Source organism: Bactrocera dorsalis, chromosome 3 (assembly GCF_023373825.1).
Source record: "Bactrocera dorsalis isolate Fly_Bdor chromosome 3, ASM2337382v1, whole genome shotgun sequence".
Lineage (NCBI taxonomy): Eukaryota > Metazoa > Arthropoda > Insecta > Diptera > Tephritidae > Bactrocera > Bactrocera dorsalis.
This window is the reverse complement of record NC_064305.1, coordinates 53880867-53887901: the sequence shown is the minus strand read 5'-3', so window position 1 is coordinate 53887901 and position 7035 is coordinate 53880867. Positions and strand designations below refer to the sequence as shown.

At 36.9% G+C, this 7035-nt stretch overlaps 1 pseudogene; it reads right to left on the bottom strand.

Moving 5' to 3' along the window:
- Nucleotides 1-5510: 5510 nt before the first annotated feature.
- LOC125777975 (small nucleolar RNA U3) lies at nt 5511-5701 on the bottom strand (annotated as a pseudogene).
- Nucleotides 5702-7035: the final 1334 nt, after the last annotated feature.

The window sequence follows — 7035 nt, the reverse complement described above, 5'->3', positions numbered from 1 at the left end:
GTGAGTCTATTTCGGTGATTTCCCCAAAATGGAAAAAATTGAATATCGAACTGTAATTAAATTTTTATTTTTGAAAGGTAATACGTCTTCACAAATAAAAAATGAGTTGGACTCTGTGTATGGTGACTCTGCACCATCGTTTACCACCGTAAAATTTTGGGCAGCTGAATTTAAACGTGGTCGCAGGAGCTTGGAAGATGATGAACGTCCTGGGCGTCCAAAAACTGTAACCACTAACGCTAACATCGCTAAAGTTCATCAATTGGTACTAGACGACCGCCGGATTAAAGTTAGGGAAGTAGCTGAGATTATGAAGATGTCAAAAGAAACTGTTTGTCACATATTAAACCAAGATTTGGGCATGAGAAAGCTGTCCGCGCGTTGGGTGCCGCGTTTGCTTACGCTAGACCACAAACGTGCGCGCATGAACATTTCCAGCGCTCTGTTGGCTCAGTTTAGAGGCAATAAGACCGAGTTTTGGCGCCGATTGATAACTGTAGACGAAACTTGGATTCATCATTATAAGGCCGAAACAAAAATCCAATTTAAACAGTGGATTGAAAAGGGGGAGCCAGCCCTAAAAAAAAACCTAAAGCTGTGTATTCCATATGCCATTTTGCCCATATATTACTGCAAATTAAAATACTAATATAATATACATACGTACATATATGTATATGTATATGTATATAATCGCATCTACATACTTATGAGGTTCATTAAAAAATTGTAATGTATCCTATTAGGCTATGAAGATGTACCTAGGCATTTGTGGACGGTGCCACGGCCAAGACGAAGATGCTGCATTAGCAGCTGCGTTGCAAGACAGGCGACTCTTTTTGGATTCCCTAAAAGGGAAGATGTTCGTCAAAGTTGGGCAAAGGCTTGCAACATAGTTGCATCGCCTTCCGATTCTCTATTTAGTTGTCGCAACCACTTTGATCCTGAGTTTGTCACTAAATTCAGACTTCTGCCTGGGGCTTTCCCTTGTTTAAGGTTAGAGTCAGAACTAAATCATAGCTCATCTAGCCAACTTATGTTCGTCCTAAAGTAGCTGTAGGAGGTAGTGTAGAGGACGACAAAAGTTTGATGGAATTTGAAAAATATTCCATCCTAGAGGAAAAGAGATTAGGATTAGGGTCAGAAAGTAACTGCGAAGGCTATGCATTAGACAGCCGCGAGCGATTTGCTCGATCCGCGCGTTATTATCAAAGTAATGCGCTGAAACTAAATAAAAAGGTCAAAGAGTTAGAGGGGGTTATTCAAGATTTAGAAAAAAAAATATGAAGAACTAAAAAAACGTGCAATAGTTGCGGATGAGACTTCTAGCTAAGACGCTATAACATTCGCTAGGATGATCGTCACGAAACGCAATCACTTTTTTAGTGACAATGAAAAGACATTGGCACAAAACATTAGTTATATGTCCACAAAATCATATAATTTCATGCGTGACGATTTAGGTTTCTCTTTACCGAGTAAAAGTTCCCTTTTGAGATGGCACCCCATTAGGTATGTTGTCCCTGGCTTCAATGCCAATGTCATATCAAATTTAGGCAAAATCGCCAAAAAATACACATGTATGTCCGTTCTAGAACGTAATTGTGTTCTTTTATTTGATGAAATCATCATAAAGTCTGACCTAACTTACAATAGAGTTAGGGATGTTATTGATGGGTTTGTAGATCATGGGGAAGGCCATCGGGAAATGAAGATAGGAAATAAGTGTTGTTTCTTTATGGTAAAAGGGTTAAATTCAGGTTGGAAATATGTGTTTTCATACTATATTTCCAAAGGTGGACTTAATATTCAAAGCACTAAAGTCCATTGGACTTAATGATAAGGCTTTAGTCTGCGATCAAAGAGCTTCAAATTCTTCGATTTTTAAAACGATAAGAAATAACTACATTATCCCTACATACATCCCTTTTACATGCACGATGGTTCGAAAGTGTATTGCTTATATGACTATTGCCATCTAATTAAGTCCGTCCGTAATACGTTGATGAAATATGATATTTCAACTCCTGATGGAATAGTCAGTTTTAGTGTTATTAAAAAACTATTCTCTATTGACCAGAGCAATACACATTTTAAAATATGTCCGAAACTTACGGAATCACATATTTATCCCAGCGTTTTTGAGAAAATTTCTGTAAAACGTGCCACTCAGGTTTTTAGCAATTCGATCGCGGCTGGCATCGAAATGGCTTATAGCCAAAATCTATTCGGCAGTGACGAATATTTATTAAAATGTGTAAAGCCTACGCAGTTATTCGACAAGAGAATGATTGATCTCTTTGACGATTTAGACTGCAAGCAATTTAATTCCAAAAATCCGTCAAAATGTCCGCTCTTAAGAAATGAATTCGGGAAGGTCCAACGCCTCTATGATCACATTGCATTTTTACAATCTATTAGATTAGCTGTCGGTGCTTAGGTTAAATGTATTGATGGCCTTTACAATACAATTAGGGGTACGTTAATGCTATCAGAAGAGCTCTTTAGGGAACAAAAGGAATTAAAATATATGAATATTTCTTGGGAAAATAAATCAGGATGCGTTGGAGAATTTCTTTTATAGAGTCCGAGCGAGTCAGGGTGTTAATACCCATCCGACTGCCCATGAAATCCAGTACATTGTAGGTCGTCTAATATCTATGAAGATACTTAGACAAAATTTTGAAAATAAGGGTGCAAATTGTGAGGATGATGACGATGTCAATTTAGATAGGAATTTAGGCCCCGAAGATCGTCATCTAGATGTACAGGGAAACGAACCGTAATCTGAGCAACTCGACCTGGAATCTTTCACTATTCCAGAAGAAAATTTTGTTGAAGAGGACGACAAAGCTGACGTCCAGATCAAGCGGTATTACAAGATCCATTGCGAAAAATGCACCAAAGCAATGACGAAGACACAAAGCGATTTAACGCTGTATTCGGAGGTCCTCATCAGAGCAAAAAATTACAAGGATGATAGCGATTTAAGGCTGGCCAATCGTAGTGATAGGGTCTTCGAAGTGTGTCGACTGCAAATGATGTGGTACGTCAAGCTCTTCAAGGAATATGCTCATCATTCGTTGTTTAATGTTGTCCGCTATAAAACAAAAAACCGATCTCCTCAATGGTTTGATCAAGCTGATGAGTGTTTCGCACACAAGCTAAAATTGTTAGAGTACTTAGTGACAGTACTCCTTTTCAAAAATTCAAAGTGGTTTGTAAAAGAAGAACTAAATAGGGAACGACATCGGAAGCGCGATGAAAAAATAAAAAAAAAAACTTAAAAGTAAGTTGCAAGTCACAACCATTTAGCTATCGAACATCTTACTTTTGGGTAAGTAATGATTTACAAACTAATTAAACTATTAACTTCTTTAAATGTTTTGGACTTTAGTTAATTTACAGGGTTTTTCTATTTTCAGCTCTTTTTTTACTGTCTTTTTTTATTTTCTTTCCAGATTATTTTCTTTTCTTAACGTTGCAATTGAGCCTAGCTTTTTTAAAAACTAATATTAATCAAGGTGAATTAAATTTAATCTTGATTAATATTATTGTTTAAAAAAACATTATTATTGTTCAAAAAACAGGTGAAATTAAATGACTTAATTTAATTATTAATTTTAAATTGTTAATTTTAGTAAAATTATTTCAATAAAAATATCTTACATATTTAATAAAAAAATAATAAAGTTTTCTTTATTTAAAGTAAAATTATTTTGAATTTGATTGTCATGCAAAGCAACAATTGTACATGCATACATATATAAACATAAATAAGTTAACTTCCTTCAAGTTTTATTTTTATTTTTTTTTTAATTTAAAAGGACAGATATATGAACTACGCGGAGAGAAATATAGAACTGAGTTTGAGCAATCTTTTAAATCATATTAGTTAATGTTCACAAGTTGTTGTTGAGAGTCGAGAGCTCATGTAGTAAATGAGTTCTACGGGAGGAAAAAATTTATACACATGTACATCCGGTGTTGGATCGACCAAGGTAATTTTTTTGAACCGCCCACCCAAAAAGGAGTTCTATGCGAAGAAGAAGCAATGTAACATCAATGCGATCTAACGGATATACATATGTATGTACATATGTAAGTACCTCTACTTTTAAAACAAAGCACCGTTGCTTTTTTTTGCAATTATTTCGTATTTGGACAATAAGCTAAGTATGTGGAATCAAGAGAAGTTTTACATATTAAAATTAAATCAATTATTTTGGAAAACATGCCAAATAATTCATCAAGTATGTTAAATTCTATATTGAATACAATATTTAAATTATGTTTTTAATAATTCGTTACAATTATACATATGTATGTATGTAGATCTGCAAGAAATTCGCGTCGAATAACTCGAAACTTCAAATATTCGCATGCCCCTAGAATATTTCCAAAATATTCCACACATTCTAATCGAGGGAGAGTTGCATAGCTTTTTGCGAGGAGGAGAAGAATTGCAGGGTTCATAGACTGCCGATGGTGCTCTCCGTCAAGGGAAAAAGCACCGTCGGTACGCTAAGGTGCCGCAAGGGATCTTGCCGAACGCGTTCGGCGATATCTTTCAGGCCAATTAGCCTAACCTCCTTCCTACTGAAAACCATGGAGAAGGTAATAGATCATAATAGATCATCATCATTGGAGGTCTAAGGCGCAGAAGACCGCAGCCCTGCATGCGGCTCAGCATGCATACAGAGCTGGCAGATCAACTAACTCAGCTCTGTACCAGTTGACCTCCGAAATAGAGAGTTCACTGGAGAAAGGGGAAGTCATGCTATGCGCCTTTTTGGATATTGAGGGAGCTTTTGACAACATTTCTCATAGAAGTGTAGCAATGGTACTGGAGGGTAGGAATGTGGCAGCACCGGTGCGTAGATGGATAGAGGCGGTACTGCGCACCAGGATTGCTGAGACTACAGCAGGGAGCACAAAGATTCGCTTAGGCACAACAAGAGGCTGTCCGCAGGGTGGTGTACTATCGCCCCTGCTATGGAGCCTTGTCGTGGACGACCTGTTAGCACTGCTAACCGACAACGGCAACCGCTGCCAAGGATATGCGGACGATATAGTGATCATAGCGAAAGGCAAGTTCGAGGACACTCTCTGTGACCTAGTGCAACGAGGTCTAAATCTGAATCAACCCCTCGAAGACACCATCGCGGCTATCGTAATGAGCGAATAACCATACTCAGCGATAGCCAAGCGGCACTAAAAGCGATCTCCGCCTTCGAGATCAAATCGCTGCTAGTGCAGGAGTGTAGAGAACGCCTAAACAGCCTAGCGGAATTGAATCAGGTGCACCTAATTTTGGTACCTGGTCATAGAGGCATAGCCGGGCTACGAATATGGAAATGACAACGAAATAATGCAAATATGCATTTTTCTAAAGGTCATTAATTTTTTTGAAGAAATGAAAGGAATGAATGATCCTGAGAAGTATAGTCTTAACTTTTCAACGGCCAACGCAGAGTATTTCAACCAAAAGGAATTTATTCATTAAAATCACCACTCAGAAGTCGTTTTATCCGTTGTATGCGAACGATTTTCGAAGAAACATCATTTCTAACATGCCACAAGAGAAAATTAGAAATGAAGTTCTTAAACCTCACGCTGTCAGATAAAACGATATACCTCGTCATCGCGGGTCGATTTCCAAAAATGGAAATGAAGACACACAGAAATGATTCTAATTTTTTTGAAGAAATGAAAGGAATGAATGATTCTGTGAAGTATAGTGTTAATTTTTCAACGGCCAACGCAGAGTTTTTCAAACAAAAGTCACATAAAATAGTTGAGAATTCGCAGAAATGAAAGACAAACGAAAGAAAAAGGAGTATAACTTCAATAATGCACAAGCATACAAACATACATATGCGCACACATGTGAATATGTCACCAACCAAAAATTGAAACATTGTTCTACAAAAACAACAACAGCATAAGCATGGCAACATTGTGTTGTGTTGTTGTGTCGGCCGAGCTGTGCCGAAAGAAACGAACAAACGATCGTCGATTGTCACCGCTTCGCTTGCTGCTCGCACATCTTCGCAGACAAGGTTGCGTTAGATTCATATTGAGCAAGGTTGCGCAACTTGCATTTAACGCAACTTTTTCCGGTGTCGTATAAGAAGTATAACTTCAAAAATAGTGCTACTTTGTGGTAAATGCTTAAATTAGCAAGCCATATACTGTCGATATATCGCTCATTTGCTGCAAGACCGGCATAAGTCAAAAAAATCGATTCGCCAGAAAACGCGTTTAAAGTTTTCAACTTACTCCAACCTTACACGGAAAACAGGAAATATATTCTCTTCTCAAGCGGAGCATATAAGAGGTATTCATATGGATTTTTCACTCAACATGAAGTATGATATAACGAACAATTCTGCAGCATTAACTCAAAAATCACGTTTTTTGATTTATGCCGGTCTTGCAGCAAATGAGCGATATGTTGATATGTTACGTTTAAAGCTGACTATTGTTGAAATGTCTGTATGAACTGCTCCGCATATCGTTTTTAATTGAAAATTTGAAGTAAGTACAAAACATATTTACACAAAACCCACCCACATTTCTTGTATATATGTATAGTATCTCTTAGTAATTTTACTATGTTTTAATATGATTTATTATGCTATTTTCAAAGGAAACTGAATAAAAGGATAAGAAACAAAAAAGTTTCACTTTTGTAGTTTTTACGAAGTCACTAGACTCACTCGTTCCTTTTAAAACCCCTCCGCGTTGGTATAAACTTCAGGGACTCATCTACCTAAGCTCTTCACTTTCTGGAATGTAAGATAAAGCTTGCATCTAGGTTTAAGAAATAATTGAATAAAAGGATAATAAACAAAGAAGTTTCAGTTTTGTAGTCACTACAATAGCGCTTTTCGTTCCTTTTAGAACCCCTGCGCATAGGTATAAAATATATTTTGAATAGGCACGGAATTTGTGAACGTATTCATGAATAAACAATGAGCCTTTCAACTCATCTAATAGTAAGCAACGAATACCTCAAACAATTGTATACAG